Here is a 25,000-nt window from a genome sequence, read left to right on the forward strand (position 1 = left end):
GTTATAGGTCTATAGTTTTTTAAATCTACTTTATCCCCCTTTCCTTTGTATATCACCTTCATTAAGCCCATCCCCATTCTTTTATTTATCTCACCATTCTCAAAAATCTCATCATATACTTCCTTTAAAATACTAGATAAAATATCTTCAAAAACAATATAAAATTCACTTCCCAACCCATCTATTCCTGGACTTTTCTTTTTGTTTAATCCACTAATTGCTCTTTTTATTTCTTCTTCTCTTATCTCCTCGTCACATTCTCTTTTTTCCCCTTCTTCTACTCTTGATTTTATTAGATTTAGTAATTCCCCTTTTTCTTTTTCTTTTATTCCCTCTGTGCAAAACAATTTCTCATAATATGATCTTATTTCTTCCAAAATCTCCTCATGTTGTTCTACTACGTTCCCATTTTTGCTCCTTATTTCTCTAATCATTTCTGACTTCCCTCTTCTCTTCTCTAGATCAAAGAAAAAATTAGTGCACTTTTCCCCCTCTACTGTAAATTTTGCTTTACTTCTTAATCTTGCACCTTCAAATTTCTCCTCCTCCATTTCTTTCAATCTTTCTTGCAGTTCTTTTATCTTTTGTATATTTTTTCCATTCTCATTTTTCAATTCGTTTTCTAGTTTTTCTTTCAGCTCCTTTTCCTTATATTTTTTACAATTTTGTAATTGTCTACAATATTTTATCGTAAACTTTTTAACTAAATACTTCACATTCTCCCACCACATTCTTTTGTCCTCATTATAGATTTCATTCCCTTTTTCCTTTTGAATAATTTCCTTTACACTTAAAACATAGTCTTCATTCTTTAAAACCGCTGTGTTTAAAACCCATACCCCTGGCCCTCTTTTCACATTACTCCAGTCTAGATTCATAAAAAGTGGCTTATGGTCACTCAGACTTGTTTCTTCATATTTAATCTTGTTTATAAACCCTTCAACATTTCTTGTGCATAAAATAAAATCTATTCTTGTTTGACAACAAAAATTCCCCACTATCTGTCTTCTTGAGTACTCTTTTGTCTGTTCATTCCTTTCTCTCCACACATCAATTAAATTCATTTCCTCCATCAATATTTTCAGTTCTTTTCTCCCCTTATCCGTTTTAAAAACCATTCCCTCAGCCATTTCTAATTTACTAAAAACAGTGTTAAAATCACCCATGATAATAACTATTTCGTGTTTCTTTAAATAATCTCTAAGTACATTAAAATACTCTTTCTTTTTGTTCTCCTCTGTTGGGGCGTGAACATTCACCATAATTACTTTTTTCTTTTCATACTCCATTTCACATATCATACACTTTCCCTCTTTGTCATTATAGATTGTTTTACATAAAACCCCACTGTTTTCTTTTAATAAAATTGCAACTCCTCTCCCTAGCCTCCCATCCCCATTATTGTATAACATTTCCCCACTCCACCTTTTTCTTATTTCGTTCATACATTCTTCCCTCCAGTTTGTCTCTTGTAGTAAAATCACATCTTCTCGTTTACACATTTCTTTCACTTTTTCAAATTTCCTGATGTCTAAAAGCCCTCTTGCATTAAAAGACACAATTCCTAAAACCATAAAAAATATAAAAACATTCATAAAAGACATAAAAACATTCATAAAAAACATCATCTCAGTCCATATCTTCCAAGCCCTTTAGCAGCTCATACTTATTTGCGCATTCAATTTCTTCATCTTTTAGCAGTTTTTTTTCTTGCAGTCTCTAAATTAGGTTTTATCTTTAACGATCTTCTCCTTTTTGATGATTTCCCCTGTGTCTCTTTGTTTCCATCCTTTTGTAAATGTCCCTCTAAATCGGCTTGCTCGTCATTACTTTGGCCTTTTGTCTCCTCTGTGTTCAATGCCTTTTGAAAACTGTCTGTGATGTCCATTTGTGTCCAAAATGTGTCTTCCTGTTGTCCTTGATTCAAGTCTTTATTATTCGAATCGCTCAATTCTGCTGCTTCCAAAACACTCTTTAAACTGTCAGTCATATCCATTTGTGTCCATGTTGTCCCTTCCTGTTCCGTGACTCTGTCTATTCCATTAGTCTCATTCTCTTGTAGTTTTTCACTTTCAGATTCTGTTCTTTTTTCTTGTGTTGTTGTTTTGTCCTCTGACTGGATATTGTCTCCTTCATACATCTGCCTGCCTACCTGCTGCTCTATCTCCTCCTCCTCTTCCCCCATCCAACATTCACATTTATTTAGAACCTTATTACAATCCGGGCACTTCACAGCAGTGCAAAACTTTGCAAAGTGCCCCCTTTCCTCGCACTTATAGCACCTAAAATCAGGACAGTCTTTTACCACATGATCTGGGCTCATGCACAGCCTGCACGTTTTCACCTGATGACTGTGCATCACCCTGAAGTATTGTGGACCTTCTGCTGTCTCTATTCTTGTGCTGTACGGGAGGGACGCCACTTCTTTGGGGAATCTGGTTTTCACAAACCTCGTCCCATCTTCAATATTTGTGCCCGGATAAAACCTTCTTTTAATTTTTGAAATGGGACAAACTCCCCAATGATCCAATTTTTCTAAAATATCTTTATCAGCAACATAGACAGGCAGATGCATGAAGGAGACAACATAATCACGGTTTTGTAGCCTCTTAACTGCACAGTTTATCCCTTTAATAGTCAATTCGTCCGTTAACTCATCAGCATCTTCCTCTCTTTCAAGTGTTACTTCATATTCCTTGTTGTGTTTTGGTCTTACGGCCAAAATCTTTCCATCCCCAATCCTCTCCGTCACTGCTTTAATTACATCCATTGCTCTCACCTCGGTTGCTTGTCCTATGTCCACTGTTACCGTTGCTTCTTTTAGATAAATCCTTTTCCTTGCTTCCTTCTTCGATTGGTTTGTTTCTCGTTGTCGTCTGTCCAGTCCATTGTCATTTGCCTTCTCAACTCCGTCCGCCATTGCCAGGTCTGTCACCGTAGATCCGTTCATTGCAAAAAAAAAAAAAACTAAATAAAAAACACTCCTCCCGAACAGCTCACGCTGCTAGGAGGACAAACTAAACAAACAAAAAAGTTTAACAAAAATGTATTTAAGACAAAACCAAAAATAAACAAAGAAAATCTGGTGAGCCTCTCTCACCAACTGCAGCCAAACACTTCCTGGAACGTACCACTATTACACATGCACAGGGTGGTATGGTTTTGTGACACTCTCATAAAATCTCTCTGGTTTTGAATATCTTTGTTCGTAATTGTTCTTAGCCCTGTCAATGTTTATCTATTTTCTATTATTATTATAATATTTCCTCTCCTGTTTCTCTTACTTTTATATTCTTTAGCTGTCAATATAATACTTCGCGTCTATGGAAGAAAGAGTCAATAAAGATAGACAATGTGTAACATCATATTCATCAAAAGACGGTTTATGTGCAAGTAACCGCACCGGTCCGAGCAGGGAGCGAGCCGGCATGGGAGACAAGCTCCGATAAGATTGCAGAACAACGTCTGTCCCTGGCTGGATCCGAGGCAGAGCCGGAGTGGGACTCTTTTCAGCCCTGGAGTTTCAAGCCTCAGACCGGCCCACCTCAGTTCACCACTGACTATATTAAAATAAGGTTATTTCCAATTCAGTTTCTAATTAGACTATCACGTCTTTTTTTGAGAAAACAGCTCTTTTAGAACTTCAAATGTTCAACAACCCTTACAGTATTATGTCTTAACAATAAAAATGAAAAAAAAAAAAAAAAAACTGTTATTCAGACAAGCATCGAACCCAGGTTGGCCGCGTCATAATTTAACGAACTACACACTGTACCAGAACAGCTGTATGTTGAACGGTGACTTATCTAGTTATATCATCAGCACGAGGCTACGAGAAAATAGATAAAAAGAGCAGAGCTGCGGTAAAATAATGAATAAGAAGGCTGTGGTCAAGTAAATAAATAAATTATTTTTAAAAAGTGTGACTGCTGAGAGCAACAGATTCTGGAACTAGGGACACCGGCCCTCGTGGCCAAAAAACGGACCGGCTCACCGGGAATTCTCCCGGTCCTCCCGATTAGCCAATCCGGGCCTGATCCGAGGAGTGAGCTTTACGCGATCACCAGCTGGCTTCCGTTACATAAGGGCAAATATAGATGACTAAAACCTCATTTACTCATTTTACTTATACTTTTTATCATTTATAATGTCCAAGGCATTGATATTAATATTAAATACTACTTTTGTTCCTTTATTAGCCTTTTCTCGCCTGTTTACTGGGTTAAAAATCTTACATTATTCCATCTCCACCTGCTGGTGAAAGCTAGAGCAGCTGGCGATCTTCACTCTGCAATCTATTGCTTCTCCTGCAGTTCCCGGATGTAATGTTGAATTTTATCAGTCGAATTTGATCCACTGAATTTATGGAAGCGAATATTAGAACTGAAATAAAATGAACTGAAAATGACCTTTTGAATATTATACATCGTATTTTTAAAGGGTATTGATTATTTTGTAAGTGAATTCTGAAATTTGAATATGAATTATTGAATTTTTAAGTATGAAAACGTGTTTGAAATATGTTTCGTTGAAATATTCACAGCTTAAATAAACAGATATGTTAAATTTCAGGACCTAAAAATACAAACCATGGAATTCAAGTCATTAAAATGCAAGAACTTGTTAATACGTTGTATTATTTTATTTCAGTTTGTGATATTCAACAAGCTTTTTAATTCAAGACATTTGGCATTGATTTTGTTCCGTACAGGGTGTACTGCCCACAGACTGAAACTTTAACTAAAGAAGAGTGGCTAGAGGAAATGAAAAGGACCAACCCAAAATAATGTGTTTGTTTGTTTGTGTGTGTATATAGTGTAATAGTTCTTCAGTTTATTCAATTTCACTTGCTGTTAGTTTATATTTTTATTTCACATTTTCTTTAAATAGTGTATTTATTTTGTTGACATTTTATTTAACTTTTATATTATTTATGTGTGTTTGTGTGTGTGTGTGTGTGTGTATAGTGTTTACAGTTTATAACCATAATAATTCAATTTATTCTATTTCACTTGTTTTTTTTGCACATTTTACTTTTTAATAATTTATTTTGTCAACATTTTTTTTAACTTATTTATTATTTATATATGTGTGTGTATTTATATAGTTTACAACCATAATAGTTCTACAGTTTATTGTATTTCACTTGTTGTTGGTTTCTATTTTATTGCGCATTTTATTTAAATAGTGTATTTATTTTGTTAACATTTTATTTAATTTATTATTTATATATGTGTGTGTGTACAGAGTGTATAAAGTTTACAACCATAATAGTTCTTCAATTTATACTGTTTCACTTGTTGGTTTCTATTTTATTGCACATTTTATAAAAATAATTAATTTTGTTAACATTTTATTTAACTGTTTATTATTTATGTGTATGTCTATAGTTTATACAGTTTATAACCATAATAGTTCTTTAATTACCTTGTTTGATTCTGTTTTATTGCACTTTTTATTTAAATAGTTTATTTATTTTGTTGACATTTTATTTAACTTATTTATTATTTATATGTGTGTGTATGTATAAAGTGTATACAGGTTACAACCATAATAGTTAAATTTATTCTATTTCACTTATTGTTTCGGTTTCTAAATTTATTTAACATTTTATTTAATTTGTTAATTTTGTATTTATTCTGTTAATATTTAACATTTAATTTTTAAGATTTTTTATTCCATGTTCATTACTGTTTTGTTGACTGTGATGGCCAGTGTGGTGGCCACACATTGAGAGTGAGGCATGCACGCACACATACACACACACACACACACGTTATACTTATTTATTTAAGATTATTTATTGGTCACAGTTCAGTTATTGTGTTTATACATTTTCTTTTCATTCATATCTGATTTAAATAAGACTCATACACTTTCAGTTTCTCATTACCTTTCTTTATTTTCCACAGTACATTTATTACTATTTTGGGTGCACACAAAATCGGTTATCTGTACTGTATGTTTTGTTAATTTAGTTTTCTTTTGAGTTTAAGTTACCGTGCTGCAGTGCTGACGAGGAACAGAGTTTCCGGGTGTGGTCCGCCCAAGTAAAGGTCCGACGTGCCGCAAGAGGCCGTCTTTTGGTTCCGCCTGCCGATACCATTGGCTTAATGGCTTGGAGGGAGAGCTCATGTTTAGTTTAGGTTCAATAATGATTTGCAATGTTTGTTTATTCAGATTTATATTTAGTTTTGCCTTATTTATAATTTCTTTAACTTTTATTTAGATTTGTATTTAAATGTTTGGCTTAGTTTATTGTATTTGTAAATTGTATGTTTTTGTCTCCCCCTTCTTGTTTAATGTGGACTAGTCCCTGTGCTATAAATGTGGTCTGTCTTGTCATTTCATGGAGTTCTGTTTTTGGTTTAGACATGATTTGTTTGGTTTGAACTCAGTTTGTTTTCCTTGTTTAGTTTTTTGTTCTTTCAATTGATTTAATTATTTAATTAATTTATATTTGAACTTTTTGTGAACCTTTTTGACTTTATTAAAAATAATTATTTTTGAAAATCTTCTTTTTTGTATGCCCCTTACTGTACGTGCTGGCGCGGTCCCTCACATTGACCATTGTTAAATAAATATTGGATTAATAAATGTCCTTGACTTTTAAGTCCACTTTGTGTCGGTTTCTGTTTGTATTATGTTCTGTTTTATTAACATTGTTTATTTATATTGTTAATACTGTATTATTAATAACTAATTTATTATTTTTACATTTTCTACTCTATATTCATTACTGTTCTGTTGACAATTGTTAGATAAATAATGCATATATAAATAACTGACTACTTGACTTTTAATTCCAAATACACTATACACACTAGTCACACACACACACACACACACACACACATATATATATATATATATATATATATATATATATGTATATGTTTATGTGTGTGTGTGTGTTCACTATATACTCTATGACATTTCTATAGATCATTTGTACATTAAAATACAAAACAATAATAACCATAAGCATAATGCTACAACAACTACTAAATAATGACACATTCAAGTTGGTATGCTTTATTTTTCATGAAATAATGTCAAAAAACACAAGAATAAAGTGCTTAGACATATTTTATTTACCTTGGAGCATTACACATTCAAACAGTTAGTTTATTGAGTAATAATAAACCAATAACAATAAAGCGTCTTTAACTGGATTCGAACCCCGGTCTTGGTGAGCACCTGCAATAGAAATCAATGTAACTCAAATTGCGTTGTTTTAACACAGAACAGTATCACTATGCATGACGTAAAGCAGGTGCAGGGAAGGCGTGTCTGGGAAGCTTAGAATTCACCCTTTCTTTTCTTCATATTTTCCCCCTCTTCTTCCCTTTTTCTCTTCCCACCTTTCTTCCCTTCTTGCCCTTCTTTGTTGGACAATTTTTCCCCAGCTTGAACACAGCGCTTCAGACCGCTCTGCCATCCTGACATGCTTGACTGGTATGAGCTGTCTCCTAGAAGCCAGACCGCAGCACCGTGACATGGAAGCTGGTGTTTCACAGTTTGCCCAGGTCTAGCAGTCTGCCTCGTTGACGCAGTAGGCAGCGCGTCAGTCTCATATTCTGAAGGTCGTGAGATCGAGCCTCACATGGGGCAGCGTGCTAACTTTTGGCACATGGAAGCGCTTAGATGACTGGGTGGCATTTTTTATCCCCTTCCGTGTGGATCATGCTTCCCCAGGGCGAAAAAAGCTACAGCTCCTCTGGAGGCCTGGCGGCGTGAAGTTCCAAGAACATTTCCTGAGTCTGAAGCAATGATGGTAAGATGCCTCCATTCCTATCACATTGTCGCTTGACGTTCGGCATGGATCTGTCAAATGTCATGAATTAACGTTGTGCGAGGATTTGACGAAAAGTCCTGCGAATCCCATTGCCTTAAAAATCAATGGCATCCCAGAACATTCCACTACATGGCATTCCAAGATAGTTCTTTTGATCCCCTTTCGGTTCACTTGCATTAAAGTCTTCGTCCATTGTTTTTTTTTCATATGCATCTTCGAGTTTTTGTGGACAATACCTTGATCGGAAACGCCTTAAAACCTTCAGTCTAAAGTTCCCATTAAGTCTGCCAGGGACACTGCTACGGTGCATGAACTTTGGCTCAAAGAGATTGATGCTGTGCTTTGTCAGTGTTACTGTATCACTCGGACATGGCGCCAAAGAGTTAAAGAACTGAGCCTGAACGCGTAGCCAAAAATTTGGTTTGTCAGATGTGGTACTTGAACCCACGCCTCCAGGAGAGACTACGTCCTGAACTCAGAGCCTTAGTCCACTCGGCCAACCTGACATGCTTGACTAGTTTGAGCTGTCTCCTAGGACCCACAAAGCATAAAAGCAAAGAACAGCATGGGTCATCATTGGTGGTTCAGTGGTGGAATTCTCGCCTGTCACGCTGGAGACCCGGGTCCGATTCCCGGCCAATGCAATTCCTGTTTTGTGTTGTTACTCTTTCAGCTCTGGGTAACAGCCTTGCAGCAATCAGACCCAACTAGTACAGCAGTATGCGCATACCAGCATTGGTGGTTCACTGGTAGAATTCTCACCTGCCACGCGGGAGACCCGGGTCCGATTCCCGGCAAATGCAAATTCTGTTTTGTGTTGCTACTCTTCCAGCTCTGTGTAACAGCCTTGCAGCAATCACACCCCACTAGGACAGTAGTATGTGCATATCAGCATTGGTGGTTCAGTGGTAGAATTCTCGCCTCCCACGCGGGAGACCCGGGTCCTATTCCCAGCCAATGCAATTCCTGTTTTGTGTTGCTACTCTTCCAGCGCTGGGTAACAGCCTTGCAGCAATCACACCCTACTAGGAGAGCAGTATAAGCATATCAGCGTTGGTGGTTCAGTGGTAGAATTCTCGCCTACCACGTGGGAGACCCTGGTCTGGTTCCTGGCCAATGCAAACCCTGTTTTGTATTGCTACTCTTCCAGCTCAGGGTAACAGCCTTGCAGCAATCACACCCCACTAGGACAGCAGTATGAGCATATCAGCATTGGTGGTTTAGTGGTAGAATTCTCGCCTCCCACACAGAAGACCTGGGTCCGATTCCCGGCCAACGCAGTTTCCTTTTTGTGTTGCTTCTCTTCCAGCTCTGGGTAACAGCCTTGCAGCAATCACACCCCACTAGGAGAGCAGTATGAGCATATCAGCAGTGGTGGTTTAGTGGTAGAATTCTCGCCTTCCACACAGGAGACCTGGGTCCGATTTCCGGCCAACGCAATTCCCTTTTTGTGTTGCTTCTCTTCCAGCTCTGGGTAACAGCCTTGCAGCAATCACACCCCACTAGGAGAGCAGTATGAGCATGTCAGCATTGGTGGTTCAGTGGTAGACTTCTTGCCTGCCATGCGGTAGACCCGGGTCCGATTCCCGGTCAACGCAATTTCTTTTTGTGTTACTACTCTTCCAGCTCTGGGTAACAGCCTTGCAGCAATCACAACCCACTAGGACAGCAGCATGAGCATATCAGCATTAATGGTTCAGTGGTAGAATTCTCGCCTGCCACGTGGGAGACCCTGGTCCAGTTCCTGGCCAATGCAAACCCTGTTTTGTGTTGCTACTCTTCCAGCTCTGGGTAACAGCCTTGCAGCAATCACACCCCACTAAGACAGCTGTATAAGTATATCAGCATTGGTGGTTCACTGGTAGAATTCTCGCCTCCCACTTGGGGGACCCTGGTCCGGTTCCTGGCCAATGCAAACCCAGTTTTGTGTTGCTACTCTTCCAGCTCTGGGTAACAGCCTTGCAGCAATCACACCCCACTAGGACAGTTGTATAAGCATATCAGCAATGGTGGTTCAGTGGTAGAATTCTCGCCTGCCACGTGGGAGACCCGGGTCCGATTCCCGGCCAATGCAAATCCTCTTTTGTGTTGCTACTCTTACAGCTCTGGGTAACAGCCTTGCTGCAATCACACCCCACTAGGACAGCAGTATGAGCATATCAGCATTGGTGGTTTAGTGGTAGAATTCTCGCCTCCCACACAGGAGACCTGGGTCCGATTCCCGGCCAACGCAGTTCCCTTTTTGTGTTGCTACTCTTCCAGCTCTGGGTAACAGCCTTGCAGCAATCACACCCTACTAGGAGAGCAGTATGAGCATATCAGCATTGGTGGTTCAGTGGTAGAATTCTCGCCTGCCACGTGGGAGTTCCTGGTCTGTTTCCTGGCCAATGCAAACCCTGTTTTGTGTTGCTACTCTTCCAGCTCTGGGTAACAGCTTTGCAGCAATCACACCCCACTAGGACAGTTGTATAGGCATATCAGCAATGGTGGTTCAGTGGTAGAATTCTCGCCTGCCACTCGGGAGACCCGGGTCTGATTCCCGGCCGACGCAGTTCCCTTTTTGTGTTGCTTCTCCTTCAGCTCTGGGTAACAGCCTTGCAGCAATCACACCCCACTAGGAGAGCAGAATGAGCATATCAGCAGTGGTGGTTCACTGGTAGACTTCTTGCCTGCCACGCGGTAAACCTGGGTCCGATTCCCAGCCAATGCAATTTCTTTTTTGTGTTGCTACTCTTCCAGCTCTGGGTAACAGCCTTGCAGCAATCACACCCAACTAGGACAGCAGTATGAGCATATCAGCATTGGTGGTTCAGTGGTAGAATTCTCACCTGCCACGTGGGAGACCCTCGTCCGATTCCCGGCCAATGCAAATCCTCTTTTGTGTTGCTACTCTTACAGCTCTGGGTAACAGCCTTGCAGCAATCACACCCCACTAGGACAGTTGTATAGGCATATCAGCATTGGTGGTTCAGTGGTAGAATTCTCGCCTCCCACACAGGAGACCTGGGTCCGATTCCCGGCCAACGCAGTTCCCTTTTTGTGTTGCTACTCTTCCAGCTCTGGGTAACAGCCTTGCAGCAATCACACCCTACTAGGAGAGCAGTATGAGCATATCAGCATTGGCCGTTTAGTGGTAGAATTCTCGCCTCCCGCACAGGAGACCTGGGTCCGATTCCCGGCCAACGCAGTTCCCTTTTTGTGTTGCTACTCTTCCAGCTCTGGGTAACAGCCTTGCAGCAATCACACCCCACTAGGACAGTAGTATGAGCATATCAGCATTGGTGGTTCAGTGGTAGAATTCTCGCCTGCCATGCTGGAGACCTGTGTGCGATTCCCAGCCAATGCAAATCCTGTTTTGTGTTGCTACTCTTCCAGCTCTGGGTAACAGCCTTGCAGCAGTCACACCCCACTAGGGCAGCAATATAAGCATATCAGCATTGGTGGTTAAGTGGTAGAATTCTCGCCTCCCACACGGGAGACCCGGGTCCGATTCCTGGCCAATGCAATTCCTTTTCTGTGTTGCTAATCTCCTTCAGCTCTGGGTAACAGCCCCTAGTGAGTAGCAATCACAACCCACTAAGAGAGCAGTATTAGCATATCAGCGTTGGTGGTTCAGTTGTAAAAATCCCATTAGTGACGTGGGAGGTACGTTTTCCGGCCAATTCAATTCCTGTTTTTTGTTGCTACTCTTCCAGCTCTGGGTAACAGCCTTGCAGAGGTCACACCCCACTAGGGCAGCAATATAAGCATATGAGCATTGTTTGTTCAGTGGTAGAATTCTCGCCTGCCACGCGGGAGACCCGGTTTCGATTCCCGGGCAATGCAAATCCTCTTTTGTGTTGCTACTCTTACAGCTCTGGGTAACAGCCTTGCAGCAATCACACCCAACTAGGACAGCAGTATGAGCATATCAGCAGTGGTGGTTCACTGGTAGAATTCTCGCCTGCCACGCGGGAGACCTGGGTCCGATTCCTGGCCAATGCAAATACTGTTTTGTGTTGCTACTCTTTCAGCTCTGGGTAACAGCCTTGCAGCAATCACACCCTACTAGGAGAGCAGTGTGAGCATATCAGCATTGGTGGTTCAGTGGTAGAATTCTCGCCTGCCACGTGGGAAACCCTGGTCTGGTTCCTGGCCAACGCAAACCCTGTTTTGTATTGCAACTCTTCCAGCTCTGGGTAACAGCCTTGCAGCAATCACACCCCACTAGGACAGTTGCATGAAGCATAACAGCGTTGGTGGTTCAGTGGTAGAATTCTCGCCTGCCACGCGGGAGACCCAGGTCCGATTCCCGGCCAATGCAAATCATCTTTTGTGTTGCTACGCTTACAGCTCTGGGTAACAGCCTTGCAGCAATCACACCCCACTAGGACAGCAGTATGAGCATATAAGCATTGGTGGTTTAGTGATAGAATTCTCGCCTCCCACACAGGAGACCTGGGTCCGATTCCCGGCCAACCCAGTTCCCTTTTTGTGTTGCTTCTCTTCCAGCTCTGGGTAACAGCCTTGCAGCAATCACACCCCACTAGGAGAGCAGTATGAGCATATCAGCAGTGGTGGTTCACTGGTAGAATTCTCGCCTGCCATGCGGGACACCCGGGTCTGATTCCTGGCCACTGCAAATCCTGTTTTGTGTTGCTACTCTTCCAGCTCTGGGTAACAGCCTTGCAGCAATCACACCCTACTAGGAGAGCAGTATGAGCATATCAGCATTGGTGGTTCAGTGGTAGAATTCTCGCCTCACACACAGGAGACCTGGGTCCGATTTCCGGCCAATGCAATTACTGTTTTGTGTAGTTAATCTTCCAGCTCCGGGTAACAGCCTTGCAGCAATCACACCCCACTAGGACAGATGTTTGAGCATATCAGCATTGGTGGTTCAGTGGTAAGGCAAGGCAAGGCAAGGCAAGTTTATTTATATCCCAGCCGGTGATTCAACGTTGAATCAACGTCAGGTCTATGGTTGGATCAACGTTGAATTACCTTTCGATTTTGCAAATTGGATCAACGTTTATATAGTGACGTTGTTTCACCGTCGGACCACCGACGGTGATTCACCGTTGAAATCACAACGTTGTTTCACTCTTACCTTCTTCATGGGTGAATTGTGGTCGTTTTGTAGACGTTGAATAAAGGTTGAATTACCTTTCGATTGTGCAAATTGGATCAACGTTGATACCGTGACGTTGTTTCACCGTCATACATTTCAACGTAAGTTAAATAGAAATTACATACAACGCAAAGTCCATAAATATAGCAAACAAATTTTTACTAATAAAAAATACACGACACAAATACACAACTTAGTCTGTGTATCAATTTATTTAATACACACCTCATTGTTTCAATTATTCTAAATATACAGCAACATTTACAGCATACATAGTTCATTAAAACCATGCAGGTTACTATACATGCTGTACACTCAAATACAGAAAAAGGCATACAATTAGTCACTTTTTAATTAGGTTTCATGAATTAAAGTTAAAGTTTACTAACATGAACAAAGAACAAATACTTGTACAGCATTTATTAATCATTTAATTAATTGAAATATGTCCCGATGCTATTAAAATCAAAATGTATGCTTGTTAACATCAATGCACTGAGCTGACATGAACTGTACTTTCTTTATATGAAAGATGCTTTATTGTTCTTTGTTCATGTTAGTAAATACATTAACACTTACAAATACAACCTTATTGTAAAGTGTTACCGTCTTCAGAAAGACAGATACTAACTAAATTAAACTAAGTAACTAAACTACGCTTCAACCATCACAGTCTCCAAAATACAATTCCGTTTACAAAGTTTACAAAATACCCATTTTTAAAGTGGCTGCAGTAAAAAATAAAATAAAAAACATCACTCACAACTAAGAATCACAAGTGAAATACATTACATCTGTTTGAGGTTTTATAGGTTGAGAGAAACACTTGAGGTAAAAGATGGCACTTGGGACAAAGAATCAAGTGTAAAACACTAAAACATCTATATCAGTCTAGCACTTAAATACATATTTATTTCTCAAACACCAGGTGAGTTTCCTACAAAATCAATAATGAGGTTTGCTATTCCAATTCATTGTGAATGAATGGCTTCACTTTCACAATAGTGAAAACTCAAGCTATAATCTAAACCTGACATTACTCCTTCACTTTGCAGGTCTGCATGCTAAATATTTAGTAGTTTTTTGTTGTTGTTTTTTTGCATAAAGTACATCTATTGTGTTTAGCATTACTGCAGCAAAACTGAGCACCTGTAACAGTGGAACATGTAGACAAATATTTCAGTAAATCATCAAGAAAATGTGTAGAATATATAGTTTGATTCTCTCTCACAAACACAACAGTAAAAGCAATTTGTTATTCCATTATTATTAGTAGTATCATAAAAATTGCATGTTCACATGGGTCTTATAATAATGGCTCACATTTGTGAATGTAGGACCACTATTTCACTATTACATGTCACATTAAGTGTTCATATAGGTTCTGTTATTAATTACTTGTGTCATCCCAGAGACCTGTTAATCTTCAGAACACAAACTAAAATATTTTAGATTAAATGCTCCTCATCCTCTACAGACAGCATTGGTCCCAAGATGGTCATTGTCAAGATAAGGCACAAAACACATTGTCAAAACGTTCCATGTGACTTCAGTGATTTCAACTGTGAACCTACCAAGCTCCAACAACACTTTAGTGAGGCAAAACAAAACAGTAAATACAAATGTGTTTGCGTATATCTCTCCCGCATCAGATCAGCATGTGTGTTTACCACGAGCAGTAAGCACACACCATGACCTGTTGTGGCAAAGGCAAACAAGTTATTTTTACAGTACTTACTGTGATTTAACCTTTATGACAAATGTACTGGACCTGTTACACATATATCACTATCTTTTATGAACACAAATTTCACTGTAACGGATGCTGTTGTTTTGCTCCAGTTATACCTTTAGAGAACACCGTACTAGTCAGACATCCATACAAAAGCAGAGAGTTTGGTCTTGTGTAGCAGAACTGCAATAGATGTCTTTCTGTCTGTTTAGGCTGACACTGGTTTAGGCCATCACTATGTCCTTGATGCCCTCAAATGGAGCTTCCAGAAAACCTGCAATAAATGAAATACGAGGTTACAACTAAGTTGGTATCTGCTATTATACAAAGTGAAATTCAAATATTTATTTTTTATTGAATCCAAATTTGTCTTATAATAATCGCCACACTCAATAAACAGAGAATTAAAGGGATAGTTTAAAATTTGTATTCTGTCGTCATTTACTGACTACGTTGAACACAAAAGAAGATATTTTGAAGAAAGCTGCAAATCTATAACCATTGACTTCTATAGTATTTTTTTCTACTATCAATGTTTACAGGTTTTTAGTTTTTTTTCAGAATAGCCTCTTTTGTGTTCAACAAAATAAACTCATAATGGTTTTAAACCATTTGGGGAGTAAAATGTGAGTAAATTTTCATTCTTGGGTGAACTATCCCTTTCAGTTGGAAAACACCAGAATTCTTAAGTAGACCCTTTTCGCAAGACAGATGATTCATTTCATTTCTCATCTTAATCCTCAAGTTTTTAATATTTAGATTTATTTAAATAGCATGTTTATTTATTTGTTTTAATGACATTTAATAAAAACAACTTCTCAATGATATCACATGTACTGGACCTGCTACACATGTATCACTATTTTTATGAATATAAATTTCACTGTAACAGGTGCTGTTGTTTTGCTCCAGTAATACCTTTAGAGAACACAGTAGTAGTCAGACATCCATACAAAAGCCTTGTCGTGGAGTAGCAGAACTGCATTCTGTCCAGGCTGACACAGGTTTAGGCCATCTGCGTGTTCTTGATGTCCCTCAACTGGACCTTCCAGAAAACCCAGAAAGTTAAAACCCATTACACCTCTTATCTGCTACTATACAAAGTGTAATTTAAGCATTAATTTCTCACTAAATACATATTTGTTCCCCAATACTGTCACATAGTATAACATCACAACATGATTTCACAATAATAATATCAATATAACAATGTAGGCTAATATCACAACATAGCCTAACAATCAATAAACAAACAGATTAGAAAGAGAATATTACCAGCCAAAGCACCAATAAGATTTAACAGATAGCTGTTAAAGGTAAAGTAAACTTACATGGACAAAGCCTTTTCCATTCAATGCTGTGCAAGTTAGTGCGTCTCTGGAGTAAGTTACATGTCTAAAAGCAAAAACAACAACAACAGTGAAACGACAGCAGTTCACTTTGTAATAATAACACTAATGATACAGCGTATAAAAGGATATTGTTTTATAACGTTGCTCAGTAACTTTAAACTGTGTTTGGAGTTTATTGCTCTTGAATTTGCCATAAAAACGCTTGAGACTAACGTCAAACATGTGACATTACCTCGAGGTTAGCTGCGCGTCACCGGAGCGCAAACAAGACTAAAAACCAAATTGGAAAGTTTTAAATGCTTTAAAATTCGAAACACTACACCTCAAAAGTCACGTTTAAGATACACTGTGTGTAAAACAAAATCGGGGGGTAAATAAAACATTAAAGCATCTAAAAACACGCTTACCTCTGAATTCTGCTGCACTGCAGGTCAGGTGTTCGTAATGGGCTATATGCACGCATTACTTCCGCGTTTTTTGTAAGGCCGCGGTCCAGCTTTCGGTCTGGATGATTTTAAGCGGAGGTAAACAGTATTATAGCAGAGTCGTCAATATTTACTCGCTGTTTGCGAGTAAATTATGGTCAACAATGTGCAAATGATTGTCCGGGTGTGCACTACAACACCGCAGAGCAAACTTGAGAAAGGTTTCAAGTTTTATGCATCTTCCTGCCTGTGCAATTATGAAGGTAAGTTCAGCTAGCCTGAAGGCTAACTTTAGCGTTAATACTCTTACGATCCGTCCATCTGCAGCTTTATCACGTAAGTAAAAATAATCATATGTGTACGTAATTCTGTCTCAAAGTGTCAGGTAAAAACAGGGCAGGAATAAGATCTCAGTGAGAGCTCATTACTACCGATAGATCTATGAAGAAATCGGAGTCTCCTCACCAGCTGAGAGTAGGACAGCATACATGTGAAATTCTGTCCCATTCACACATTCTAAAGTGACCACCACTGTTCAGTTCGCATAATTACAGAAACACAGATGCTGTCTTAACTTGTAAGCATGATTATTGAGCAAGATATAGTAGGAATAAAATAATACAATGCCGTTCCATCCACAACAGACAAATAGCACTGTGTCAATGCTGAGATTTATTGCTGAAACAGTGGAGATGTCAGATGCAGTGTAACAGTGTAGATAGCATGCTTTCTATTTAGTCTATAACATTGTAATTAAATAGGAGGGTGACCCAAAACAATAAGGTGTCATTAGTTAATTTCACATCAACAATTTGTCTATTGCAATATTTATTAGTTTTTTATGTTAATGAACAAATGCTTATTCATTGTGCTTGTTAACTCACAATGTAATAGCTAATGTTAACAAGCATGACTTTGGATTTTTATTCATTAGTAAATTAGTTTAACGATGCTAACTATTAAATATTAAATAGTTATTTTAATAGTGAGTAAATACATTAACTAATGAAACCTTATTTTAAAGTGTGACTAAAGGGAGCTACTTTTAAAATAATTTAAATTAATGATTTACTGTGTAGTTTAACCTGATGATATTGCTGCAGATGCCTTTCAAAAGAAGATATTTTGAAGAAAGCTGAAAACCTGTAACCATCGACTTCCATAGTAGGAAAAAGAACTACTATGAATATCAGTGGTTGCAAGTTTCCAGCTTTCTTCAAAGTATTTTTGTTTGTGTTAAACATCAGAAAGAAACTCAAACAGGTTTGGAACAAGTGAAGGATGAGGAAATAGAATTTTCAGTTTTGAGTGAACTGCCTTTAATGACTCTCTTTAAAAACCTATTAATATTCTTGTTTCTGTTTTCTAGGTAACATTATGAGATTCAGAGCTAGAAAATTTTATGTGTTACTCCATCCTGGAGTGGACATCCGTCAGAAAATCCATGCCATCGTCTGCTAGTTAATAGCTCCTGCTCTTGTGTGGCTGAGAGTGGGATATGCAAACATTTGGTTGTTTTGCTTTTCCAGACAGCCGATTACTCTGAAATGTGTAATGTGTGTTGTCACATGAACTATTGTTTGGAATTGATCAATAATGTGTTAAGTTCCATGAAACAGAGGGGTGATTTATTTATTTATTTATTACGTATAAGCCCAAATACCTCTCTATGCACAAGTTACAGAAGAAGCACCTGATTCAAGAAAACAACTGATTCAATGTTATTGTTTCTGTTCATCTGAATAAAATATTTTTTTTCAAAATGTTACTTTTTTTTGACAACTTTTATTTCAAATTACATACAGTGAATTATATTTTATATGTACAGTGAATAAAATAAAGGTCTTTATTCTGAATTTAAAAATTGCAATTAGAAAGTAGCTTAAGAAATGTTTATGTATATTAATGTTCAGTTTTTTTTTTACTTCAAAGGCAATGAAAACAAACTATTATTTGCCATAAAAGCTCCTTTCTTTAAATGTCTGCATCCGGTTGGCACTCGAGCCTGGATCAGTTTTCTAGACTGAAATTGTCAGCTACACTCTTGTTTTTTTTCTGTTTCTGTAAAATTCTCACGTTTAATATCAACAACCCACCTCTTCTGCACGACTTTGTCTTTTGGAAACGTGTGGAAACTAAGGTAAGAGTTCAATTTTTGACGCTGTGCATTGCTGAACACAGCAGTGGTATCTACAAGTACTGTTCTCATGTCTTTGAAATGACACTTTTAAACGTTTAGATGTCATATTTATGTAGCTAATATAAACATATATAAGTGGGCTAAAATGGCATAAAACATTAAGACAACTGTCCAAAACATTATTCGTTTTTATCAGTAGCGCTCCTGTTGTAGCACTGTACTGTACGATCGGCGGAAGTAGGCTCGGGGTCTTAAATTTTACCGGAAATGCGTCACGCGCCGCCGTGCATAGAGCCCATTTGCTTCACAACCCAGCAGGTGGGAATACGGGAAAGAACCAGTTCCCGCTACATTTCCATCTGAATCCACTGAAACTCGACTTCAACCACCCCACCTCACACATATGGTCATTTCAATGTCTGAATGTTTTAAATTAACCCAAGTGACTTTATCTATCATGTTTGATATCATTTGAAATGTCTCGACTGCGTCTGGTACAATGGTCTCATTCTCTCAGAAATAGACATAATCAAAACCAGGGCCGGAGCAAGCTGAACTGCCGCTCTAGGCAGAGGACGATCACGCCGCCCTCAACCCCAATGTGAAAACGAAAGTGACCGGTTATGAAAATGAAGTGAGGTGTCGCGGACTTCTTTTCTGCCACCCTATGCGCGGATATAACTGAGGACACGCGGTTGCTGAGGGAGGGAGGGGGTGTCACGGACACCACGCTCTCTATTCTGCCACCCTATGCGCGGATATAACTGAGGACTCGCGGGTGCTGAGGGAGGAGGGTGTCGCGAACACGGCGCTCTCTATTCTGCCGCCCTATGCGCGGATATAACTGAGGACTCGGAGGTGCTGAGGGAGGAGAGTGTCGCGGACACGGCGCTCTCTATTCTGCCGCCCTATGCGCGGATATAACTGAGGACGCGGAGGTGTCGCAGACATCTATTCTGCCACCCCATGCGCGGATATAACTGAAGACAAGCGGATGCTGATGGAGGTGTCGTTGACGCCGCCCTCTCTATTCTGTCTATGCACGAATATATCTGAGGACGCGGGTGGTGAGGGAGGTGTCGCGGACATAACTGAGGATGCGGGTGGTAAGGGAGGTATCGAGGACGCTGCCCTCTCTATACTGCCGCCCTAGGCCTAGGCCGGCCCTGATCAAAACAATAAATATATAACTTCAGGCATCTTTTGAACCACTTTCCCACAGGCAGCACTAAATGCAAATGCCTTTTGTTATGCACACACCCCTTTCCTTGAGGGGATTCTTGGATTACTTAAGGTAAGGTTTGAGAAATGCTCGGCGCGATTCTGCATACCCAGATCAGCCCATAACATGGAGCATACACTCCATGTTATGTATATTTTGAAGTCAGGAATGCATCATTTAATCTTGGATTTATCTTTGATAACTTGATGTCTTTATTGATCGTTTATAAATTGACTGATTGAATTGGCATAATACTGACATAATACCTGACTAATAAATTGTTATGTTTTGAATTATTCAAACAGAGTTTGTGTTATCTCTAGTAGATTGTAGTAATTTCATAATACCACAAGCCCCTGTACAGGTTAGTAGCGGACTAAAGCACGGTAGACGGAGCATTGCGGCACGCTATACGATGTCTTAAGAGCTCCGACTAACACATTGGCATTAATTCATGTATACTTAGACTGTAAAAGGATATCTAAGGGGATAGTCCTTCACCTGTTAAACTTATAATACTATTTAGATAGTTTAGTGATTATTCAAAGTTACAAATAGTTTAAGTACGACTGGTCTGCTTAATTCTATAGTAATGATCACTATATGACTAAATAGCTCTGTTTGATTTAGGAGGTAGCAGATCTATGGGGACCGCATAAAAATATCCTAATCTGGGTAAGTAGGGTTCTGCCGTTTTAGGATAGTGGTCAATCGCCACTGTTTAGGGACCAAGACTGACATGCTTGTGCTTAAGAAATTGTATACTCTGCCGGTACAAGATTCAGGATGTTATAGGAATCCCAATGAACGAGAATAACATAAAATGATGAACCGAAGAGAATATTCAATCATAATCTTAAATAATGTGAAAGGAAACAAAATAACCTTCTCAATGTTTTATAATTGGAGACAGATAAAACGAGGATAAATATATTAACTTTCCAAACCACCTCATATTAAAATTGGAGTCAGATATGAGTTAAGTTTAATATAAATCAACATTGTGCCCTGGAAAGACCCAACATGCAGTGAACCTTCATCCACCATTGGATACCGTCATTGGACCAACTGGCTGGACCCTACAAAATGGTGACCCATCTCCGTGATATCCCAACCCAGGCGAGTTACGTCTTTCCAGCACAAAATGGATTTATATCAAGCAAGAGGTTTGGATCTTCTTTTCTATCTTTAGCTGCTGTGGTAAGTCAATTCTTCTTTGCCTAATAGAAATGTTAAGGGAAAGCGGGACGCACCCTATATAAACACATTGATAGAATGAGTCGGAAATGCTCAAAAATGTTAGACCGGAATGCGTTATCCAGTGGGGTTGAGAATTAGACAAAACCCCTTTGATTATCAGGGACATGATAGCAGCAGTATAGATAAATGCCTTGCTCTAAAGAATCTCTTTGTCTGCTAGGCAGCAAGAGTTGAAGCTTAAATTGGAATAGCATCATCCAAATGATATTCTGGGACTCAGTGGAGAGTCACAAATTAGATCCTAAAAGTTTAAGTAAAAAACTATCCATTGTTTTAATCTACTGTTTTATAAAAAAGGAAAAAATGGTTTAAGATTTATAAACAATTGCAAAACTTTTGAATTGGATAAATAAAAACAATCTGTTTTAAGGCATTTGCATGTGAAAAATAAAGGTGAGCAGAACAGAATGATTTGATTGCAAAAATGACAAATAGGCTATAATGAAAACTCTGCCTTTACAAATCAGAAATTTGCCATTTAAATTTAATGGTGATAAATTCAAATATGATGCTGATCAACTAAAATATCCATTATATTTTAATTTAGTCTCGAAACAGACTAAAAATAAAAGATAGAAATTGGATTCTAAGATAAGACATTTTAGCTTTAAATCAGCTCTTAGACCTCCCGATTGCTCAAACCTTTTCATATTCAAATGGCCTGACAGTGAGCAAAGACATTTCACCTCAGTGATTATAAGATACTCAGAATGTGTTTGCTGTAATTGCATAAAACAATTACATTCTTCCATTTGGCCATAAGCCTTTGCTGACCCTTTTGTTCTCCATGCAACCTACAGGCAAACACAGCCCTGATCACAAGATAAAAGCATTCAGCTAAAATGAACTGTTGTTCTAAAACACTCTCCAGAGACCAGATATAATATTTTTTTACATACTATGTTTAATATAATATAATTACATTAGGAATAAACAATAATGTACATTATATTATAATCACCAATCATGGCACTAAAGATCAAAGATGAAACATTCATCTTGAGGAGGTTTGCTTTCTTTATGCTTTAATGAAAACACTGACAGAACTATACTATAGCATAACTGATTATAAAACAATAAATCCTCGCTGAAAACACCACCTACAATTAAAATTTGATCAGAGAGTTATACTCACCAGAAAAATAATGAAAGGGGGATGGATATGATAACATTCAGAGTTACCAAAGTTTTATGGGCCAAAAGATCTACAATGATCTAATTTGTAAGCCACACCATAAAATGACAACTGTTAAGCAGAGAACACCAAAAGGGTGAAATGATTTCTGTCAACAGATCTGACTGTAATGAGAGCAAAAATTAATTTTGGGTATCGGCCCATTAGATTGTGAACTGAAATTAGTGATAAATCACTAATTAATTCAGAAAAATGTTCCCAGCGGAACTGGGAGGTAATGCTCAGGATACAGCAGACTGTGTAAACTCAACAGCGAGAGCAGTTTTTAGGTGTTACACACTCACAATGTGCTGAAATCAACAACAGCAATTCAGATCTCACCAACAACATCATGTGGCTTCCAGAATTAATATTGCAAGATGGTGCATTTACATTAATTCGACATGATTGAATGTGAAACTGATAAAAATTCTAAAATTAACTGTGGTTCTCTTTGCGTTTGTTCTAATCTTAGGTGGACCTATAACAATGAATGCTCCAGATCACATCAAGCGTGGACAAAGGAGGGCAACGATTAGGTCAAAACCTGAGATGACCAAAGACTTCTATTTTGCATTTTAAAGCAAGAACCCCTGTGAGGCAAACACCCCACACTTTGGTGCCGAATCTAAGGGTGCCATGCTGTAAGTCCTCTGAAAGTCTTCGATCAGTCATCAGAATAACAATTGTCCACAGCTGATCTTATCAATGGATTCAGCATTGTATGAGGCTATACAATTTCACAAAACATCTTTCTTTTCAGATAGCAGGCAGTAATCGGCCCGAGCTCGGCTGCCCTCCGGCGCCTCCGGCTCCGACTCGGCATCGGCGAGTGTTATCCGGGCCGAGTGCGGCCCGCAGCTCGCTCGCGCACATGCGGTTGTGATGCGGCTGTAAAGCACTGGCCCGATTCCGGTCAACCATATGGCAACCGATTAAGGCTGATGGCAACCGATTAAGTCCTTTATTTATCTAGTAATCTGTTAGCTCCACGTTTAATGATAATTTGAGAAAATATTCATGGTACGAAAACAAAAAAAAGAATATTTAGTGTGGATGTTCGCAATGTTTAGACGCAAACAAAACAATATTATTTATAAATAGATTATACATGTCATCTAGAGAAAAACTATGTAAAATTCGCTTATTTTTGAGATAGCACGCTCCTGTGCTGACTGTTTTTTTTTTTAAAGCAGAAGTTGGTTTCATAATAAACACATGCGTGACTAAACTCATGATCCACACTCCAATCCAGACGGTGGCGGTAATGCTCCAAAAAGCTGGTTGTCAACCACCATGGCACGAAGATCACAAGAAGAAAAAGTTTTTTTTTTTTAAAGACTTCACGTGAATTCCGGTCAGAAAGGTAAGCTTTTTACTGCTTGTGTACTGTATAATTAGCGAATTTAGAGCTTAAAACATTTCCACGGTGTTTGGTTGTAACAGCGTTTAGTAATTTAAAACAGTTTGATACGAAATGTAACTTGCTTTAAGAAACACGACTGGAGCTAATGTATGCTAACGCTAACAGTTACAAACACGCCTGAAAGTTCATTTTCCTTTAACACAATGTTAGATTGTAACGTGTGTAGTAACTGAAAACTATTTTAATTATTTTAAAGAAACATGAAACGAATTTGTGTGTATGCTAACTTTGCGTTAAAGAAAGTTTCTGTAGACGAATCCATTAACTAACATGGCAACGTGTTTTTTTCCTGATTTAACATTATAAAGTACCGTGGATGTTGAAAAAATCATTGTACAGGCGTATACTTATCCAACAGTATTAATTCTGTGATTATGTGTAAATAAAAACTAATCGTTTTGGATTAATAAAATATTATTGTTTATCTTGTTTATGCAGTTAGTCACGAAAAGTGATCGAAACTCGACTGTTTACTATTCTCTTTAAATTATCCAAGAGAAATATATTACTATGCACTTAAATTCATATGTGTTAGCCTATGTGAATCAATTATATCTTTTGTTCAAGCTGTAATGGTCAGTTAATGTAAAACTGAACGTCTTAAAGCAGATTTTGATGTTTTTTTGTTTGTTTTTTATGTTATTGACGGTGATAAATTCTGATTTAAATTAATGGGTAACAATATTTGTTGGTTAAGTCTCATTGTTCTTGTTTAACAAAGGTTAGTGAGATCATTTTGCAGTACATCACGACCAAAGAAGTCAATGGCACACTCTTTTGAACGTGAACAGGCATGTTATAGTTGTGTGCTAAAAGTCCATTATAAGCTGTAAACTGCTGATATATTTTCAACATAGATTGAACTTTTCAGACATTACATTACTAATTGCTTCACAAACAGCTGAAATGGTTTATTGTTATTGGCTATCATCATCAAACATTTTTCACAATGGTAGGTTAATCTTCATGGGTACAGAATAAAGCATGTGCTTGGCCATCTTACAAATCTATGTCTCAGATTCATAAGGCTGTCACTCTGCATGAATCTCCGAATAAATCTTGTGCAACCTTCTGTGTACTGATTATTTACACTATAGGTATTATAGCCATTAATCAACTTTGATAGTATTTCAGGATTTGAACTTTTCTTTACGGGAGGTTAACAACAATGTGATGTTTTATTATAGATGCATATGAGGAAGCTCGACTAAAACATCCACATGCAACTGATTTCTGACTGGTAGACAGATGAGGACGATGATTGCCTGTCATACATCTCAAGACAGAACAGGTTTGTTTGCAATTATTTTAAACACATACTGTCAACATTATGTCATTGAACTATTACAACCTGTGAGTTT

General features: G+C 38.4%; 2 protein-coding genes and 3 long non-coding RNA genes across 8 annotated transcripts in view; 2 read left to right on the forward strand and 3 right to left on the reverse strand.

The window, feature by feature from the left end:
- LOC148681268 (uncharacterized) overlaps positions 1–25,000 on the reverse strand; it is a 482,092-nt gene that overhangs the window by 168,114 nt on the left and 288,978 nt on the right. The window lies entirely within an intron of this gene.
- The window catches only part of LOC141377041 (uncharacterized), a 441,555-nt gene that overhangs the window by 93,298 nt on the left and 323,257 nt on the right, over positions 1–25,000 (reverse strand). The window lies entirely within an intron of this gene.
- Positions 13,102–25,000, reverse strand: part of LOC100332612 (NACHT, LRR and PYD domains-containing protein 3) — a 59,862-nt gene continuing 47,963 nt past the window's right edge. For all 3 annotated transcript variants that reach the window (XR_015942536.1, XR_015942538.1, XR_015942537.1), the window contains exons 12-14: positions 15,972–16,035; positions 15,559–15,685; positions 13,102–14,914 (exon numbers count right to left, since the gene is read on the reverse strand). This is a non-coding gene — a long non-coding RNA (NACHT, LRR and PYD domains-containing protein 3). The remainder of the gene's footprint in view (positions 14,915–15,558; positions 15,686–15,971; positions 16,036–25,000) is intronic.
- LOC148681369 (uncharacterized) lies at positions 16,497–23,235 on the forward strand. Its single transcript, XR_015942896.1, has 3 exons — positions 16,497–16,680; positions 17,787–19,335; positions 19,416–23,235. It is a non-coding gene; the product is annotated as an uncharacterized LOC148681369 (long non-coding RNA).
- Positions 23,524–25,000, forward strand: part of LOC148681370 (uncharacterized) — a 4,723-nt gene continuing 3,246 nt past the window's right edge. Inside the window, exons 1-2 of the long non-coding RNA XR_015942842.1 lie at positions 23,524–23,579; positions 24,827–24,930. This is a non-coding gene — a long non-coding RNA (uncharacterized LOC148681370). The remainder of the gene's footprint in view (positions 23,580–24,826; positions 24,931–25,000) is intronic.

The sequence above is a fragment of the Danio rerio genome, chromosome 4, assembly GCF_052040795.2.
Source record: "Danio rerio strain M-AB ecotype USA chromosome 4, GRCz13ab, whole genome shotgun sequence".
NCBI lineage: Eukaryota > Metazoa > Chordata > Actinopteri > Cypriniformes > Danionidae > Danio > Danio rerio.